The 20,888-nt window shown below is 39.4% G+C and overlaps 1 long non-coding RNA gene across 1 annotated transcript; it reads right to left on the bottom strand.

Moving 5' to 3' along the window:
* Window positions 1-522: 522 nt before the first annotated feature.
* On the bottom strand, window positions 523-20,701 carry LOC113963350. The gene is made up of 3 exons (XR_003532772.1): window positions 20,590-20,701; window positions 4,320-4,325; window positions 523-534 (listed from the first exon to the last, which is right to left on the bottom strand). It is a non-coding gene; the product is annotated as an uncharacterized LOC113963350 (long non-coding RNA).
* Between the last annotated feature and the right edge of the window lie 187 nt (window positions 20,702-20,888).

Below are 20,888 nucleotides of genomic sequence, written 5' to 3'. Positions count from 1 at the left end.
TCTGCTGATCTTAAAGAGGCTTTTGTTGGTAATCAGTACAGACTCTGGAATCCCAGGACACCACTGCTAGTTATGCTGAGCTAAAATCATAAGGAGTGCAAGCAATAACAAGCACCAAGGCCTGTGCTGACCCTTAGCAGCTGTTTATATCCAATCATAACTGAGCAAATGACTTTCCAAACGAAAAGGCATGTTTTTGGAACTGATAATAAATCAATCTTTAAAGAATGAGAAATACTTATTAGTTTTATTCTCTGCTAGGTTGTAAAAAAACCAAATAAGAACCCCTGCTTTAGAGCCAGACGGCTTTCACATATATAGAGAGATTTAAAGGGGTTGCACATCAAAAGGGGGCATTTTTAATAGTGCTCACATGACAGGCAAACATTACTGCATTTCTGAAAGTGATACACTCCAGCTTAATGAAAGGTAACTTTCAGAAAACCAACTAAATTGCCACCAAATCTCTGGCAATTAGTAAAAATAAAACTTCTAAGTTCTTAATGGGGCAAAGGAATAATAAATAACATAATTCTGATAGTGTGAATTTCAGTGTCAGGGACAACGTGGTAAAGCTGTTCTTACTTCAAAAAGTTTGAAGATAATTAATAACAGAAGAGATTTTCATAGCTGCAGGCAAGAGAAGGTAACAGTGCTCTGCATGAAGGGAGAGAAGACGTGCTGCTTCAGTGCCAAAAACCCTGTGTTGTCCTGCTCCTGGCTCCTCCTGGAAGCCTTGGTGGGAAGTTGGTGCCCGCGCCTGGCCCAGCAGCATGGCTTCTAACAGGCTCCAATGCCTCCTTTCCCAGCTGATGCTACAAGGGTGATTCTAGTGGGTGAGGAAGTGGATGGACAGTCACCTGTGACCCCTTGATGGCAGTAACCCTTTCCCACCAAGACTCTATATTAAGTATTTGCAGAAGTAGCTACTTTTCTTCTCTTTCTCTTCCTTTGCACCAGCTTTGTAAATTAATGGAGCTTATGAGGAACATAAGAGTGGAAGAAGGATTCATCTGTTTGAGTTAGTTGTTTATGTCTGTGCTGGCCAGTTTTTCTGGGAACAATTTGTCTCATCCTGAAGAAGACGATCTGTTCAAATGAGCTACAAAATGGAAGTACAGTCCCTTTGCTGACCTTGAAGGGAACTGGTGGCGCCTATTCTGGGCATAGAGGTCTGTATGGCAGACATTTTGAGCTTAGGTGAAACAAAACCCCTCTAAGAGCCATCCTCATGTTTTCCTTTTGTAGGTTATGAGTCCTGGGTCAAGAAAAGGTTGAGAATATTAGACCAAGATGGGCAATATCAAGTTTGTAGCCATGGTGTTGTTTTGAACTTTTGCAGACAACTACCACACCCCTCTGATGTTTTCTTCATAACATACCAACTGCTGAGAGATTGGCACAACAGAGTAATATTAATAGAAGAAATCTGGTTTGAATTCCCTTAAAGTCAATGTTCTTGTAAATCTAATAAGTACTTGGATATTGATGTGCTAGTCCCCATCTGCAGAATTTAAAAATCTGAAATTCATTTAAGTCTTATAATTAATAAACAAAAGTCCTCAGACTAAAAATGTGAAAGACATCATTAGTTACACTATATTTTTATGGTGCTATTCCTAAAAGGATATTAAAGTGCTTCAAAAGTGGCCAGATCCCTTATTATAATGTTGTAAGAGGAATGTTTTTTATCACCATTCTACAGAGAAACCAAAGAAATTAGTGATACAGGCCAAACCTTGAAATGCTTCGATATTTGCTGTTTTCCCATGCTGATTGTAGGACATGAAAAGATGAGAGATACACCACAGCAGTGGTGCAGGTAGAGAAACCTAGTCTGTGGATCCAGTGCCAGGAAGAAGCACGCATGGCCTGTGCTTGTAGCTGAAGTCCGAGTGTGCAAAAGCTGCTTCAGGAATGCATTAGCAGGCGCTTTCAGGGAGTCATTTAGCAAAGCAGTCCTGAAATGTATGCTTGCCTTAATAGGCTGGTGGAAGAGGTGAGGCAGGGAGCACCACTGGAGACTCCAGTCATCAAGGAGAGTGGGCACAGTTCCTTTCTTCCTGGCAAAATTTGCTGCAGACACTGTCAGGTGCCCAGTAATAATTAGGATATGCTAATTGGCAAATGAAGTATGCTACTGATCAGATGAAGCTGATGATAATAAGATTGGCAGGGGTACAGGTACCCTGACAGTTTGGTAGCAAAAAACAGTAGGAAGGAGAGGGTATGTGGAGGTGTCCAGCTGACCTCTCAGAAACCCTTTGTTCCCAAAAGCAAGATTGTAATTTAGAGGTACGTGTGTAGAAGGTGTTGTGCTCCTCTATGGTAACCTGAATCCCTCCCATCTGGAGTCTGTCTGCAGAATAAATGCATTGTCTCTAATGGGCATGAACTGCCCTCATCTGCCCAGTGTGACTGGCTGGGAAAAGTCAGACGTGGTAGCCATAGGAATATTTGGTATTTCAATTAAACCATTCAGGAAACACAAGGGGTCACGTGGTTTATTCTACTCATTGATGCTGTTACACATGTGCAATGGAGGGACTGATCTCTCCCAAGATAAAAAAAAGTATTAATGGTCACAAATGGGTATTTTCTAAGAATGTTCCAAAATGTATTGACAGACTGGAGGTCCTTGTGGGTGGCCAAAGAAAGATTTGAGAGATACAAATAGGTAAGGTAAGTGGGAGGTACTGTGGTATTGTCATTTAACTTTGATATTACCTATTGATATTTTCTACCTTAAAAAGCCCCAACCCACCAGAAGAGCCTGTGAGCCCCAACAGTTTATACACCTTTGGGTGTATTAAAACAAATAAATAAACCAACCAACCAAAACCAAACAAAATAACCCCAAAACCCCCGCCCAAAACCCACAACATTTTTCTACTTGGATATTTTTCTACATTTTGTGGAATTAGCTGCAAATTACACGTTTACTGTTGGACCTCTGGAGTGAGGCCATTTCTTAGGATCATTGAGGACTTGGGAGGCTGCTGTTGAGGTTCTTGTTCTAAAGCTCTCTTTCCTCTTATGAAAGCATCTGCATATTATGCTCTATGGAATTTCTGTTCACACCTTCTGATTTCACCTCCAGAAATTTCTATGGTCTCAGTAAAGAGTGTAATGCTTGGTTAGATCATTCAGGCCTAACCTAAGAATTTTTCAAAAGTCCATTCAGGTACTCCTGTCTAATTCCACAACCAGCCAGAACCTCTACGAACTTCCCTGTTTGACTGGAGGGGTCCCCAGAGCACAGAATCATGCTTTTCTATGTGTTCAGACCTGGTTTGATCTTGTCAGGCTCATCAGCTACTACCATACTTTGGCTTCACCCTAACCAGCTGCCAGAAAGTGGCATTTCCCCATCTCAGTTCCTCTGAGCACTCGAGCTGTTTTATAGCTACCTTACAACTCTCTTGAAGAGAGCTTTTAACACAGGGAGGTGGTAGCTACTGCTTTCTTTTCAAAACCAGCTGGAAGAGGAAATGGTAGGGATCTGATTTTGAAATAGCATTTACCTGAGAACCAACAAAATTTGACAATCCTCTTCTTTTGCCTACAGGAACATCTACTTAGAAAAATAGCCCAATCACCAAATTATACAGTTTGGGAAATCAATCTTCATTCCACCTCTTGAACAAAATCATGCTGAAAGGGAAAAAGAAAATTATAAAAGTGAGAGGGAATAAATCTGCACTGAAGTGGTAAAGAAATTCTATGCCTTGAAAGATACTCCAGCACGTTTCAACACCCCTACATGGACTTTTCAGCAGGCACCCTCTAGCAGCTGTAGATATGCTTGTGCATTCTTCATCCCATCATTTTAGTCAGTGCCCAAAAAATAAACACTATGATACCAAAAAGGGTCATTACTGATTTTTAATCTCAAATATTTTAGGAATGCAAGAGCTGTTGCAAGTTATTGGCCCAGAATTTTCCTTAGCTGTTTTTGAATCCCACCTTTTGGGATGGCCTAACATGTATCTTGCTTGCATGCTTCCCGCTGGGATTTGTTTTAGGTTTTAAGCTATCCCTGGTGAGGACCATGGATTGCTAATTGTCTGTGAAGTTCTTACTGTGTGAAGTTTCTGCCAGAATTGTTTCTATCTAAATAAGATTATCCAAGGATGGGTGCTGAATTCAGTTACTAAATCCTGAAGGAGGAGCTACTAACATGTTACCTCCTTCCAGCTGAGAAGATATAGAGACTCTTGCAAGATATATAGGATTGCTAATGGTCCAGGGGACAGTGACAACTTCAGTGGGATAAGCAGGTTTTAAATTGGTGAAGTAGCAGTGGGATTGCGAAACACGTCTTTCTACTTCCGTTTTTCAATGTGATTTTGGTTCACCTACCAATGTTTCTCCTTTTGTTTTCCCTCTCTTTCACTTGTGGAAATTGAGCAGTTGGAAAACTACTTTCTGTGTGCTTCCAGTGGATAACCAAAAGTGAGGTTCTAGGTGAAGTAAATATAAAAATTCAGTGGCTTAGTTTTAATGAGAATATTAAAAATTAAAATATGCATCCATATCAGTAGGACCTTGATCTTGAATAGGGTGTGTTTTTGGGGGGAGTTGAGTTATACTGAATAGTTTAAGTAGCAGTGGATGTTACTGATGTGTTGCAACAATGCATTTGGCTGGCACTTGTTGGGTATGGGCTCACATCGGTGTGTGACAATGCTGAACGGTGTGATGAGGTGGCTTTGGAGGGGAAAAGAAGGGGCTGAGCACTCCACGGTAATGCTCTCATCCCAGGACCAAGCCCAGGCTGCCCACCCAGGGATGATGTCACTGTCTTTTGTGACAAAACTGGCACCAGAAACAGTACTGTAAGCTGCAACTTTCTTTCTTCAGACACTGAGCCTCCTTGTTACCTTTGGTGCAGTAGGGCTTACAAATATGGACATGGAGGTGGACAAAAGCAGGCTAAACAACTTTCAGGAAGTCAACGGCAAGGTGAAAAAGAGTATAATTTACACAGGCTTCTTTATATTATGTTGGGAGTCTTTATTCCTATCCCCCTTATATCTAGGTATTAAACACTGTTCTCTGCTGCATTCAGCTATGATCTTTTTCTTGTAAAGAAATAAGCTATATGAACGAGCTTGAAGACAAATTTTAAAATATTAAACGCTGTCCTTCTTCTCAAATCTAAATCTCATGTTAGTTGTTTACATACATAATTTAATAACTTGCATATATTTTTTATATATTATTCTGACAGTAGCAAGTGAAATCGGATTCAGGAAAAATATTCTGGTACATGGAATCTCAAAATACACATTTGCATTGATAAGGTACTAGTGTATATTTTGTAGGGCTTATATTGCTACTCATTGTGGTTAGTGGTTAGTATGACTATCATGTTTTTGGAGTATTACGTATCCAAGAAAATGTAATTTTTTTCTATTCCTTTTAAAATCAAATTACAATGTGACATTCAATAAAATATCTTTTGTGCAGCTAATAAAAATGAGATCCCATCTCACTGCTTTGACAAATAAACCACACAAGTCAAAATACTGCCTCTGATACAGTTTATAGCTTAAGCTTTCATGTCAGCCTTTCCTATAAAAAAGACCCATTATTTATTAATAGCCTTCTATGTCTTAAAAGTTTCTTTTTCTTGTGTGGAGAAAAAATCATTTGCCTTTTAATGGGGTGTCAGATTTGTTTTCCAAACCTTCTAAAAGGTTATCGTTGTTACATATGGACAAGTGCTTTTTTCAGAATCAATGTAAACTCTGTTACCAGGGTAATTTACTGCAGTCCCCTGGTAGCTGTACGGAAAACTTAATTTCACCGTTTTGCAAAGTGGAGGGGTGGGACTCTTTCCTTGTGGTTAACTATTTTCACATGGAGTGAAAAGAAAATGCATGCTTCTAGCACATACTAAATAACTGATGGGCTCTTACCCCCTGTTTGAGTTCAGGGCACACTAGCAGTCTGGTAGGATTCGTGGCATAGAAGAATGACTGACCGAATTAGATATACCATAAAACCTTTTAGCAATTAACCCCCAACTAACCAAAAGATTTAGGCTAATACTAACAGTGGATAATAAAAGCTAGTTAAATTTCCATCCATTACCCACACACATACACACACAAATATCTGAGCCACATTTTTTATGACAGAAAAGTCTGTACAGAGGGAAGAATATTCTATGAAAGATCCAGAGGTGTCAGGTTTGAGTCTGTCTTGCAGTTTGAGTTCAGAAATGACATGAGACACAAGCAAATATCAAATTCAGGCTTGTGCATTTAATTAGAGCTTGCATTAGCAGCTGCAGTACTTTATTTTGAAAAAGGCAATAATAGCAGTATTTTTTCTCTAATAAACACTACTTAAAAAAAACTCCCAAACCAGAAGCCACTAGGAACTACTTATGACCTAAACAACATTTTTAGATTAAATTAATTACTTTTTACCTGTAATTTCTATTAACTTGTTTAATCGCCTAAAATATTTGGGGATGCTACCTACATCTGCACAGAGAAGAGTGGGTTTCACAACAGACATCAGCTCTTTAAATGTGATATTTCATAATTTTTCCATCCACATTGGTGGCTATTCAACAGGCTGAAGACAGTTCACCCCATCTGTGCTGTGCTTAAGAGGTGATCTCTGCTGGTGATCTCTACTACTGGACTGAGGCACAGATGGCTCTCTACTTACTGAATTTTGAAGCTTGCACTTGTTCTGCACAGAGGAGGAACATGCAGTGCGAAGCTCCTTCTGGATCTCAGCAAGAAAGATCTGTCAACAATTGGCATAATAAAAGAGCTGGTTTTATAAGGTAGAATAAAAAAGGGAATACAGATAATGGATAAATCTTATGTCACTTCAGATGCTGGGAACTCCATATTGATGCAGTGTTGACAGACCCCATATGGATTTTCCCATGGCATGTTGCACAGATGCCGTCCATGGACTAGCATGATCATTCAAAGACTTCTATCCATCAATTAAATTTTGGAACAGCCTTCTAATAGGTTGAGTAGGGAAAAAATCCTAAACTTGAACTATGAGCTTTGATTAAGAGTATGACAGACCTTGGTAAATTCGTGGATGAGATTATGTAGTATCCATTGCCTGAATTCAGTGACCCACTATGGCAGGTATTTTATGAAGAGTTCAACCATAGGAAGTTTTTAGTAAGGTGTCATTTTTATACTAAAGAAAGGTTTTGTCAGACTGTCCTGGATCATTTTCAAATACTGAGACTGGGATCCAACACTGTCAATACTTGTCTGGCTTTGCTCTCAGGAGGAATACCACCCACACAGGTGCTAAGAGCTACTGAGAAACCTGCTGAGTTCACTTTTCAGCAGGTTCAGTCTGCTTCTCTTCTCCCTCTGAAAATCCTAAATGTAAGGTGAATTTATGTGTATAATGACTTTGGAGCTTTGATTTCCAAGACCAGGAACATGTTTCTGGGATTATATTTGCCCTACCATCTTCAAACCCATGCTTTTAGGAGACACTATTACAGATTATTTATTAGTACCATTGACAGGAGAAGGGAAGGACATGCCATGTGTCAGTCATCGAGCTCCTCTCTGGAAGCTTGAATTCTGGTCACTGTTTCTTTCATGATATATGAGTCTATATGGCATACTGCATAGAAGAGGTATTCAGTGCAGTTAAAACTAATCTTGGTATTAGTGAATCAGTGTAGACATGGTAGGGCAAAGCTTGAGCCATGTACATTCACAGATAAACTTCTACTTCATCTAGCTCATGTAGAGACCACTTGGATGTTTGTACCTTGCATTATAAGCTGAGTTTGTAGTCAGAAAAACCTGACTGTGCTGATAAAGCACTAGGTCTTAGAGTATGAAGCTGTATTATAGTCAAGAAGAAGAATTTTGTCATATGGAGGCTGTATGACTCTGTTTGGATCGATGTTGAAGTAGCAAGGTAACGATGCAGCAGTGTGTCTTTCAGTCATTGGACAAAAGCCCCAGAATCAGTACAGACCTTGGGACTTCCTTGTGGTAGGTATCCAAAGTGCATAAGACCTTGGCATAAAATAAAACCAGACCAAATCTGTTTTCATATGCTATCATTGCACCATCCAGCTAAACATGAACATGTTCATAGTTTCATTCCCAGAATAATTTTATAAGTTATTTGTTGTTGGAGTCTGTACTTATTGCTCTTCCTCCCCTTAATGTGAGCTAATATGTGACTGTAGCAAGCCCAGAAAATAAAAAATATTTGAACATTCACTGGTTTCTTCTTCTTCTCATGATTCAGGTACTACTGAAAAACTAAAGGCCACCATTGGACAGAGGTACTGAAGGGTAAGTCTTTCTCTGGACCAGAGCTATCACATAGGCACTCCTGTCCTGCACAGAAGCTGTGAGGTGTTGAACTATGCTCAGATCACACACAGACCCTGTGTGTTGGCTCAGCTAGTGAGGACTAGTGATACAGTAGGACATCCTGTATGTTGACGGCAATTTTTAGATAACTTAGCCTCTGAATTGAAATTATTTTCCAGTAAATATTAGCAAACAGATTTTTTACAAAACTGAATAGTTTGTTCAAAAAGTGTAGGTTTTCTGATGGTGGCAAAAGATTAGTTCCCAGCTGAGATGGCACTTCCTGAAAAATATCATATTACTCTGCCAAAGCAGAGGGCTTGTCTGTGATACTGTTGTCATAACTAACACAGTGAAATCCATTTTTTTTCTTTAGAAAATCTTCATCTTTAGAAATTATCCTTAAAATTCTAAATATTATTACTACTTCTTTTGTCACACTGTGGCAGTCATACAACATGAAACATTTTTGCTCAGACTATTAGAATTTGGCAAAGTTACAACATATGAAAGTGAGGTCTTATAATGGGAAGTATTAAATAACTATAAATCACTAAGCAGCTCTACCTACATAAGCTCAAAAATATAGTTGTAAAAGCAGAAAAGCTCTCCTCAAATGCAGCACTAGGTTTCCATGTGATTGTACTTTTTATCTGAGCTTACACTGGGGCAATGAAGTAATTGGAAGGTCAAGTGACACACCCAAGATCACTGACTGGTAGTCAGTGACCGAGACGCTATCACAGCCTGTGGAAGTTCCGGGCTCTGAGAGAAGTACAAGGTAAGTGACACTAAGGTACATCTTTTCTCAGTTTCCATTATGTTTCTAATCTCTCTTCACTACAGTAATGAATGATAATGAGTTGCAATCTTTTCTCTGGGTTGCTCTTGCCACAGCATTGGTGACACTTACTGTTACAATAAAGATATAAGTGGAGAAAAAAATTGTGCTAGATGATATCAGGAATAAGCAAACCTAAATAACTTAGAACAGTGTTTGCAATAACTTGTTTGAAAGGACAGTCTTACTCAATGTGTCCGTGTCAGGCAGGTCACCCTCTCCTTCATCCAGAATTGAAAATACTGTGAAAAAAATTGACATGATTCAGTAACTTCTACTTTATGTAAGCAAGTCTTATTAATGAAAGGATAGAGATGAGTACATAGTCGACCTGATGATAGTTACTACTCAAAATCACAAACTTGGTTAACCCAGCACTGAGGATGAAGCTCCTGTTATGCAGTTGCACTTAGGTGCTGGGGAATATTAAGCATTTCGGACTCACAGAAAACCAATTTTCAAGGTTGCTCAGTGGTCATAGGTCAGTTTTTTTTGAAAGAGCTCAGAACTCAGCAAAACTTCTTCAAAAGGCAATAGACTTTCAACCCTGCTACACACTCAGTGGCTCCCACTGGTCAGACTGTGCTCTTGGAGGCCGTTGCGTGCTGCAACCTTTATCAAAGTCTGATTGTGCACACTGTACACTTTGCCTGAGAATAAAGGGAGTGAGGAGGAAGCAGGAAAGAACATTCAGCTGCCTTGTTCTTTTTCTTCCTCTCCATCCTTCTCTTAGCCTCTATCTCTTTTTCTGCTGATACAGTACTTGCATCTCCAGCGCAGTTCCAACCAGAAAGAAATAGCAGCTCTGAGCCAGAGCTGGAAAATACCGTGGCAGAAGAGTGTGGGCAAGGGACAGTTTTGGGGAGACATGGACAAAAACTCTGCAGTCAGCAATGTTGAGCCCCCTTGGTGCTAGTCTGGAACCATGTCCCATCCATATGTTTTCATAACAGTATTAGCCATGGTGGTAGCTGGTGAAAATTCAATAGCAATGGAATCCTTTGTGTATTTTAGCATGAGAATATTCCATATGTTTGATGCCATCCCTTTAATCATCTTATGCAATGTTCATGATCTTGCTTTTTCTTGGTCTGCTGAAATACAATGTCTTGTTTTTCTTCAGCCAGTTGTGTGTGTTTGTGTGTGTGTGTTTGTGTGTGTGTGCGTGCAGTTCACTATAATTAGTTATAATTAGTTATAATTAGTTATAATTATTAGAATATTTTTTTTCCATCTCCAAGTTATGATTTCCATTGTCATAATTCCTTTAATATCTTATTTTGGTAATTCATCTACCGGTTTCCTTTCTATGTAAAATTAGCATTAGATTCCTACAAGGCCACAAATGCAAAACCACTCAGAAGCCTAACAAGCCCTATAAGGACTCACGAGTCTGATTGCTTAGAAGTCCTGGGTGTAAAGGAAAAGGATATCTAAAAAATCGTATGGTAGGGGAACCTGCACTGTCTGTAAACCTTGGAAACCCCATAGTATATGATGTGTGTGATGGGGTAAGGTGCAACTTGAGTTGCTCATGTTTATGTGACTCCTCCCACCTATATTGTCACTAAATCCATCTTCTTCCTAAAAAAACCAACTAACTTGCAGCTCTAGCAAACATTTTACCATGACTTTGGTTCAACTGTTGTGATGATTCCTTCTGTGAATTGCCTTTTCTGCTGGATAAGGGGAGATATTATACTAAAATAATATTTTTTATATTTAGCAACTCATTTCCCAGGTCTCATTTGAGAACATCAGTCAGAAAGTCTATTATCTGTTTAAAAGACCCATTTATTACAGTCACTATTTTTCTCCTACCCTATGGGTTAATAAAAAAAGTTTGAAATATATCTAAGATTTTAAACCTTTAGTTTGATAAAGTCTGTGTTATGAAGTAGGATTTTTCAGTGGCTCATTAAAGTAATTAAAGTTAACACTTCTAGTTTAAAGCATGCTAAAAGCTTTGAAATACCCATTCTCTCTCTGTCCATTCACATGTTATATAAAGCTTTACCTCTTATGAAATACCTTAAAAAATCTCTGTTGATGATTTTGGTGGTTCCCATCATATCAGGGAGAGTCCCACCAAAGTGGCCATGCTGGTGAATCATTACCCTTAAAAGAGAGCCATAGTGAGGGTGGGATTGCTATTTTCCACACTTGAAATGCTTACTGCGTCTGTTCTGCGGTGGTATACCAAGTGTTTAAAACCTAAGAGAAAGGGATTGTGAAGGTTCTTCTTTCTTGAAGGACAGTTTCTGCTCTTACCATAGTAAGCAGCAAGCAGAACTGTCTAAATAATTCATTGGCTGAATTTTTATTGTTTCTCTGAATAATCTGTATAGCAACTTTTGGTTTTCTTGAAGATGTTTGTTATTCTAAGTAGTTTAATGCTACCCTATTTCTGGTCCTACAGATTTGTTTTGAGTATTTGATGCATACAAGTGGACCTTTGCTGGTTAATTTATCAGCTGCATCACATAATATTGTCCCTGTTTCTGTATGGAATGAGCATAATTCTTCAAATTGTGTATCTGCTGGGAATACAGTGTTTCTGAATTCACAATTTGTATTCTCTGAGTATACTGTAGTACTCATTTAACATTAATTTTCCATGAATGTTTCATGTACCTTGTACTGGTTAATAACATGAAGACACATTATGTATCCAAAACTCTTTTGTGGTGTATTGAGGGAATTTGTAAAGCTGTTTTGACTATACTTCACTAGTAGTTTGCAAACAGAATTTTTCAAGTTGCTTCCAAACTCTTCTCTCTCGAAACCTGTTCTACATCCTTCATAGGCCACCATAATATTGCTCTCAAATAACATATTTAAAATGTAATGTCTTCTGAAAGTTGATGCAAAAAAGGGCAAAAAACTCATATTCTTCTCTATTTTGGGAGGCATTGGCCCAGATAGGGTCAACAATTACTTGCTTACTCTAAGAAAAATTTATGAGAAAATTAAACCATAAGCTTTTATGCAAATGCTGCTTCTGGCCCTTTCCAGGGATGATTTCTACTGCTTTTCTTCTAACATGCTGGGTATGTTCATTTAGCTTCTATATACAAATATTAGGAGCTATAAAACAAGCAAATTCCTCTGTCTATGTGTCTGAATTTAAGATCCATTCACTTATTTTCTCTCTTTCCCCCTCTCCCTTACAGGGGTTTTCCCTTTCCTATAATCATACTGGTACAAAGGGCTTGAGAACAGCTTCCCTCTCTGATTAAATTTAAGCAACAAGAGCTGCTGGATCTTGGGCTGTCCATCACCCTCGCTCTCCATAAGCCTTTGGTAGCTGGCAAGTGCCCTGAGATACTGCACACCTGTGGAGAAGGGGCAGGTTGAACCACCACCCTATATGTATATCTATATCTAGATATAGATATATATACAGCAAACCCCCAACAGTGGTTTTCAACTATATTCTGAACGATAGAGGCCTTTCAGGACTACCACTTTCCAGAAACATATCTTGGATGGGGCTGTCATCAGCCATCTGAGACAGCCCTTCTGGGAATGCCATCAGAGCGTGGCAGTTAAGCAGGTGTGTACAGAGTCATTGAAGTACCTGTGGAAGCTCAGTATGGGGAGCTGGATAATCGCAAGGCTCACAACACTTCCACCTTTTAGTTGCTTGTAAAGATAATTTCAATAGGGCTGCACATTATTCATTTATAGGGAAGTCTGGTGGCTGCAGAAATCCTAAATCACAGCACTGGCTTCCTGCTTGATGCTAATTTGGGTCAGTTCCAGCCAATGGAGTTCCTTTTCCATTGTGTCATTTAATTACACATTTACCCACACTTCTCAGCTAGTAAGAGCCTTAATATATGGCCTCTTAATCTAATACTGTTCTATTAAAAACTACACTCAGTATTTTAAAGTGTTAGACAACAGATGGAATTGACAGTTTTAATAGGTAGCAACTAACATCATCTCCCAATCTACACCTCTGTATTGGATTTCAAGCAACTGATATCACTGTGGACATGTGCAGATATGGAGCTTGCATTTAAAGGCAGAAATTCAATCAATAACCTGTCTCTCAACAAAGCTTACTAGATTATATCAGTTAGAAGTGACCATCTGGCCTAATCTTGGGAGTTCTGAGATATCATGTAGATCTTTTTCGCTAATGTCATTTTTATTTGGTTAACATTAATAAACCATAGCAAACATTGCAAATCTTGCAATCTGAAGCTGTAACTCAATTTTTGCCTTTAACATGAGACAAGTCAAACATCTGCTTCTCTAGAGGGAACGTGTGCGAGAGCCAGCAAAAGAAAGATGCAATCGCTCTGAAGATTTTACTGCCTTTCTAGGTGTTGTGAAATGATGGAAAGTGGCAGTCTTTTTTATTTACTAAAAGAAAAGTGTATCACTAAAAGATATCCAACAACTAATGTGATTATTTCTGTGAATACAAAATATGAAGGGAAATATGTAGATAGCATTCTGGGGGTTAAAGTTTCAGAGTATTCTATGGCTGCTATAAAAGAAGAATGTACACTACATATTCATCTACTAGATTTATGCTACAAATAAAGTCTAACTTTTAATCTGGTACAGTCAATATATATCACATATCTGTGATCAGTCGTTTAACGCTGTCACAGCCAGAATGCATAAACTCCGAAAAGCCTTTTTTAATACCAGAGTTAAGAACATTCTCTTCCGTTTCTTTGCTACATTAAATTTAATTTCAAATTCTATTTTGTATTTGGCTGAGTACCAGCACCATTAGAAGTTCAGAAATGTTCTGTTCACAAAAAAGAAAAATAAACATCAGTGTCCCAGGTCTAATTATAACTTTGTACTTGTAAGTGGCACAATAGTGATTCAATTATGTAAATTATTGTAATTGGATTTTGATCTTGCAAAATAAAAATCAGGACTGATTCCTAAATGGATCTGATGAAATCAACCCCCTTGAAATTCTGGAGATTCTTCTTTTTGGCTTTGTTCTATGGCTGATAAATTGAAATTTTTAAGATTTCAAACAGTGGAGTGCATCATGAATGCCCATAGGTAGGGAGGGGGAGAAGCAAAACAGGTGACATTGCTAAAAAGAAACCATGTCAGAAGAAACTGAAAAAAAAAAGAATATTTCAGAACTTCATTAAAGTAGTACCTCTTATTAGTACCTCTAATGGGGTCTTGTTTTAGGGTGCTTGGGACCCAGAAATCAAAGACATGGATCCTTCTCTTGACATTGGTACTCAGAACTGTAAAAAGCTGGGCAAGCCATTTCAGCCTAGTGTGCCCTCATTTCTCCATCCAAAAATTATGAGAATGATTGTTACCTGCCTTTATTTTTGGAAACTAAGTTTTATCATTTAATGCCTTCTAAAGATCCAGGCTGTTTTGCTGTTACGAAGTATTTAACTTACAAAATGGAACTAGCTGACTCTGAGAACAAAAAAAATTGTACCCTGCCCCTTTTAAAACAAAATCTGGAACACAGGCAAACCCCTTGAATTCCTAAAATAATAGAAAAGGGTAGAATTTCAGTGGTGTTCCGTAAAAAGATTTCAAAACTAGAGTGAAAATAGAATCTGGAAAAACTGCAAAATCAGGGAATAGTACCTCTGACAAGTTAAATAATTTTTTTTGGAAAAACAAAATTTCGGTAAAGATTGTCCTTGAAATACCTTGGATGTGATTTTTTGGGGGAAAATAATATTTTATTTTTGTGGTTTACTTTCCTCTTTTTTGGTGAAAGCTGAGAATCTGTAGTGGATTTAAGTTCCTGAATTTTTTTTTTTTTGGTCAGCCTTCTTATTCAAAGTATGTAAAAAATATTGTTTCTTTCAAAATACATCACAGGCGATGCTAACATTTTCAGCCAGATCTAACAAGGGAATGGAATTTTGTATAGCAAAGAGAGTCTTAAGATGTCTTCTTTTTCTTTTATTGCTACCTGTGAATCCAGCAGAATCCTGAAATTGACACTGGTCAGCTGTGCTCTTAAGTGAAGATGAAATTTTTGCAGTGTTTGTTTACAAGAAAACAACTGAAAACTGAATACTTTTGCAGGAAGAAACCCCTACATTTATCCATTGCTAGTAGTTTATTGACCAGCAGTAGAACACAGCCAATGGCTTCTTCCACACTAGCAGGCTATGCACATATAGTCCTTTTTTAAACTCTCTGTTTCTCACTGTAGTTAACAAATAAGGATGCGAATGAGAGATTCATAGTTAATTTTCAGTAGCTAGCACAGCATGTCTCAGCCTATAAAGTTCTGGAAGTCTCAGTCTGTGAATTCCTTGATACTGACAAGCCAAACAGCTTAGAAATTATAATTATAAGTTACAAGTGTCTTAAGGGTTGTTCTTCTGACATAAAACTAATTTCATGTTTTTATTCATAATGTGAAATAGATGAGAGGATGGGACCTTATTTAGATTGAGCTCCCAGAGATATCACAGGCTCTGTGTCCTGATTATAATGGGAAAAGATCACTTACTTCATTCCTTGTAGCTAGTTGATTCTTTCTTTGTGCCTTTTTTTTTTTTTTTTTTACAATCAGGCTAACAAAAAAGTGAGATTTCTTCCACTTTTCATCCCAGCTTTTTTCATAGGCAGATATCTACTGGTGACTGTTGTTTTTTTCCTTAATGGTAGTCATATTAGAGCATATCAGGTTCTCTCCTTGTGAACTGGTTCCAGCTTGACACCTCCTTTTGCATGAATGATGTACACCTGTACTATTTTCTTTGGCCAAGTAACTTCATGAATAGAGAAGTGAGAAGGTGAGATCTGGAAGGAACCATGGAAAATGCAGCCTCAGAGGGTGAGGACAGTCCCTGTCACCACTTCCCTGAAAGAAAGCACGGTATTCCGAAGACAACAACTCACTGCCCAAAACTACTCCAGGTCTTCAAAGGCTGGGGGTGTCTGAGAGGCATCCTGCAGGTGTTCTGGCACCCCCAATCTCATTAAAGCTGTGTCACCAAAGCCAACAGCAGTCCCATTTTGGCATACATGCTGGGATTGGCAGTTGCTGGGAGGCCTGGGGTGAACGAAAGTACAAACATGGGGACAAAGTTGATTCCTTCCACAAACCTCTATATAATCAATGTAGATGGAGGAAGGCAGGCCAAGGTCTATAAGATAGTAGTGAGAGAGAGAATGAGTTTCCATTTGCTGACTGAGGTCTGCCAAAGTCTTCCCTCCCTCCTTCAGGAAACAGATTTGGCTCATGTTCACTGCTGGTGATTGGGAATTACTCTGCTGCAGTAGTTGAGTTGTTCTAGCCTTCAAGTGCTTAAATGAGCTGCAGTAGTTTCAATCTTAATTTTGTATGTGTAATTGAGGATTTGTATTACTTAAAAATCCAATAATTCCCACATGGACATGTGATGTCAGCATCAACAAATTCAGGTATGGAACAGGTAGTATAATTTTAGCTAGGACAAGTGAAGTTCCTTACATCCATCTTATAAAACTCCATGGTTTTATATCTACTGGACTCAGTCAGATCCTTCTTCAGAGAGGTTTGAAGTGGAAGCTATCTCAGAAGGATGTTGTGAGGTTATGCAGAGAGAAAATTAGAAGGGCCAAAAGCCAACCAGAACTTAATCTGGCTACTGCTGCAAAAGACAAAAAAAATATTTTTTACAAATAATCAGTAACAAAAGGATGGCTAAGGAAACTTTCCATCTTTTATTGGGTCCAGGGGAAAACATAGAAACAAAGGACAAGGAAAAGACTGAGGTACTTAATGCCTTCTCTGCCCCAGTTTTTTATAGTTGTCCAAGTTGTCCTCTAGGTATCCAGCTCCCTGAGCTGGAAAATAGGGACAGGGAGCAGAATGAAGACCCCATATTTCAAGGTAAAATGGTCAGCAACCTGCTGTGCCACTCAGACACACATAAGTCTGTGCGGCTGGATGAGATCCACCCGAGGGTACTGAAAGAGCTGACGGAAATGCTCACTGAGATACTTTCTATCATCTACCCACAGTCCTGTCTTACTGGGGAAGTCACAGTTATCTGGAAGTCAGCAAATGCCCATCTACAGGAAGGGCTGTAAGAAGGATTTGGGGAACTACAGGACTGTCAATCTGACCTCACTGCTGGGGAAGGTTATGGAGCAGACCACCTTAAGTGCCATCATATGGCACGTGCAGGACAACCAAGGAATTAGGTCCAGCCAGCATGGGTTTATGAAAGGCAGGTCCAGCTTGACCAACCTGATCAGATTCTGTGATAGGTAGACTCTCTTAGTGCATGAGGGAAAGGCTGTGAATGTGGTTTACCTGGACTTTAATAAAACCTTTGACACCATTTCCCACAGCATTCTCCTGGGGAAACTGGCTGCTCATGGCTTGGATGAGTGCATAGTTCCCTGGGTAAAAAACTGGCTGGATGGCTGGGCCCAGAGTGTGGTGGTGGAGTTACATCCAGCTGGTGGCCAGTCACAAGCGGTGTTCCTCAGGGCTCAGTATTGGGGCCAGCCCTGTTTGATATTTTTCTTGATGATCTGGGCCAGGTGAATGAGTTCACCCTCAATCAGTTTGCAAATGGCCCCATGTCGAGTGTTGGTTTGCTGGAGGGTAGGAAATCTCTGCAGAGGCATCTAGACAGGCTGGATTGATGGACTGCAGCCAATGGTATGAGGTTCATTAAAGTGAAGTGCCATGTCCTGCACTTCAGTCATGACAACCCCATGCGACTCTACATGAGCCAGCAGTGTGCCCAGGTGGCCAAGAAGGCCAATGGCATCCTGGTCTGTATCCAAACTAGTGTGGCCAGCAGGATCAGGGGAGCAATTGTCCCTCTGTACTCAGCACTGGTGAGGCCACACTTTGAATCCTGTGTTCAGTTTTGGACCCCTCACTACAAGAAAGACATTGAGGTGCTGGAGTGTGTCCAGAGAAGGGCAACAGAGGTGGTGAAGGGGTCGGAAGCACAAGTCTAATGAGGAGTGGCTGAGGGAGCTGGGGTTGTTTAGCCTGAAGAACTTGGGGAGAACTTGTTCTCTACAACTACTTGAAAGAAAATTGTAGTGAAGTGGGGTTTGGTCTTTTCTCCCAAGTAGCAAGCAATAGAACAAGAGGAAATGGCTTCAGGTTGCACCAGAGCAGGTTTTGGTTGGATATCAGGAAAAAAGTTTTTCGCCAAGATGTTTGTCAAGGGAAGCGGTAGAATCACCATCCCTGGAGGTATTCAAAAGATACGTAGATGTGGCACTTTGGGACACAGTTTATTGGTGGACTCAACAGTGCTGTATCAATGGTTGGAACTGATGACTTTAGACACCTTTTCCAGCCTTGAAAATTCTACGACTCTATGACTCTAGTTTTAACTACCTAAAAGTGAGGTGCCAAGTCTAATCAGGTTGCAAGCTGGAATGATTTTGATGTGACTTGGTCTTTCTGTAGAAAAAGCATTAAATCTCTTATTCTATTCTGAAAGAACCATAAATTAAGTGAAAAATAATGTGTTTTGACAATTTTTTTTAGGTTTTAAGAAACAGTTCTTTACTAAAATAGCTCTAACAAAAATCTGCTTTCTGGGTATAAGGAAGGAGACTAACATAATTGCCAAAGTCTTCTTTTGTCAGCAAAGGTCTAAGAACTGAAAGATCATGGAGAACATATTTTCTTTTCTTCCACTCTTCCACAAATGTAGTTTCACAAAGTCAGGATTGCAACATATGAGCAGCAAAGAAGAGATTCAATATATGCATTGGCTTTCTCATGCTGTGAGAGGCTAGTGGGAAATTTTTCATAGTCAGTTGTCACATTTCTGCAGCCTTAATTTGCTTGAAAAATAGGAATCCTTTCTTTTTTTGTCTTTCAGCATGGAATAAGGAGTTTAAAGAACCTAATCATGGTTTCTGCGTTCATCCAAGATTAATTTAAAGAGGGCTTCTGGACATGGACTTTTCTGACATAAGGCCTCCACCACAGAAAGATACAGAATTGTACAAAGTTATTTGCAATATTTACTTGCATGTGATACCGAACCAAGGCATGGCTGAACTGGATGCTACTTTCTATTTCTGTTACTGACTTCCTGTGCAGGCTTGAGCAATTTGCTTCAGCTCTTTGGCTACAGTTGTGGAGTAGACCACAGGACTCCATCCTTAACTCAGCTTACACTTCCCATGCGAATGCAGACCCGTGTAGAGGTCTATGCTAGATCTCAATCCAAATCCGTAATATGACTGTAAGAAAGAAAGTGAAACTTAAGGTTCACTGTTTTGGAGACGGGGTGGGACACTGGGTGGCCTGAGCTTTGCTAGGCCACCTTCTGCAGGTGTCCTGAAGTTAGCAACAGACATGCACAGAGGTGGGCCAGGGTTTCAGTTTCTTTTGAGTCAGTGCAGTGTTAATGTAAAGTTTAACTTCCTGATACCTTGTCTACATTCATCTCTTTGGACAAGAGATATTTGGGAAGCAGGTGCCTCTTTCGACGTCCTTTTATATTGTCTATTATTATTATTATTATTATTACTACTATTATTATTACCATTATTACATCACAATAAATTATTATCAGTAATAATAAATTTGCCTTACCACACCATTAAAAGTTGTTCATTATCTTGGGTAGTCTTTTTCTGAGTTATCTTTCACTTTCTTTTTCATTTTGGTCAGGTTTTTATTGTCCTTGTGAGACTTGCTTGGATTAGACTGTGATGCATGGCTTGCTGGGCTAAGGCAGATTGTGGATGATAAATAGCAAAGAAAAACAACCTACAGCTGATGGAAAATGCACTACAACCTCTGTGTTTGCAAAGACAAAATATTAGAAGGTCAACTGATAGAAAGGCTTTCAAGATATTCAGAAGATAGATTTCTGTAAGGGAAATGCAAAGCAACGACAGGATATGTTTGAAAGGTGAGATTTGGTGCAGAATCCAGCACTTGCCATTCGTAAACATCGTAGAGTTGGTGATTGTCCATCTCTCTAATTTGTCAAGGTCTCTCTGCAGGGCCTCCCTGCCCTTGAGGGAGTTGAGAGCTCCTCCCAATTTAATGTCATCAGCAAACTTATTTAATAGTTCTTCTAGTCCTGCATCCAAGTCATTAATGAAGATGTTGAAGAGCACAGGGCCTAAGATGTTCCCTGTGGAACCCCACTATTGACAGGTCGCCAGTCTGATGTTACCCCATTCACTATAACTCTTTGTGCCTGACCTGTGGGCCAGGTGCTCACCCATCAAGTAACATGGTTACCCAGCTGTGTGCTGGACATTTTGTTCAGAAGGATACTGTGAGAGACAGTATCAAAAGCTTTGGTGAAGTTCAAAAAGATTACATCTGCTGGTTTTCCTAAATCAACCAGGTGGGTTACCCTGTTGTAAAAGGAAATGAGATTTGTCAAGTAGGACTTCCCCCCTCACAAAGCTGTGCTGGCAGTGACAGATGACTGAGTTGTCCACCAGGTGTTTTTCAACACTTCTCAGAATAACCTTCTCCATAACTTTACCAGGCACTGAAGTGAGACTGACAGGCCTGTAGTTTCCAGGGTCCTGCTTCTTGCCCTTCTTGAAAACTGGGACAACGTTTTCCAGCTTCCAGTCAGCTGGGACCTCTCTGGATTCCCAAGACTGCTCAAAAATCATTGAGAGAAGTTTTGCGATTACATCAGCCAGGTCCTTGAGGATTCTTGGATGAATCCCATCAGGCTCCATAGATTTGTTTGGATCCAGCTGGAGGAGCAGATACCATACAATTTCAG

This window comes from Neopelma chrysocephalum, unplaced genomic scaffold (assembly GCF_003984885.1).
Source record: "Neopelma chrysocephalum unplaced genomic scaffold, ASM398488v2 Primary Assembly neopelma1_25, whole genome shotgun sequence".
In the NCBI taxonomy this organism is placed as follows: domain Eukaryota; kingdom Metazoa; phylum Chordata; class Aves; order Passeriformes; family Pipridae; genus Neopelma; species Neopelma chrysocephalum.
The sequence above is the reverse complement of the archived record's forward strand: the minus strand, read 5'-3'. Positions and strand labels throughout refer to the sequence as shown.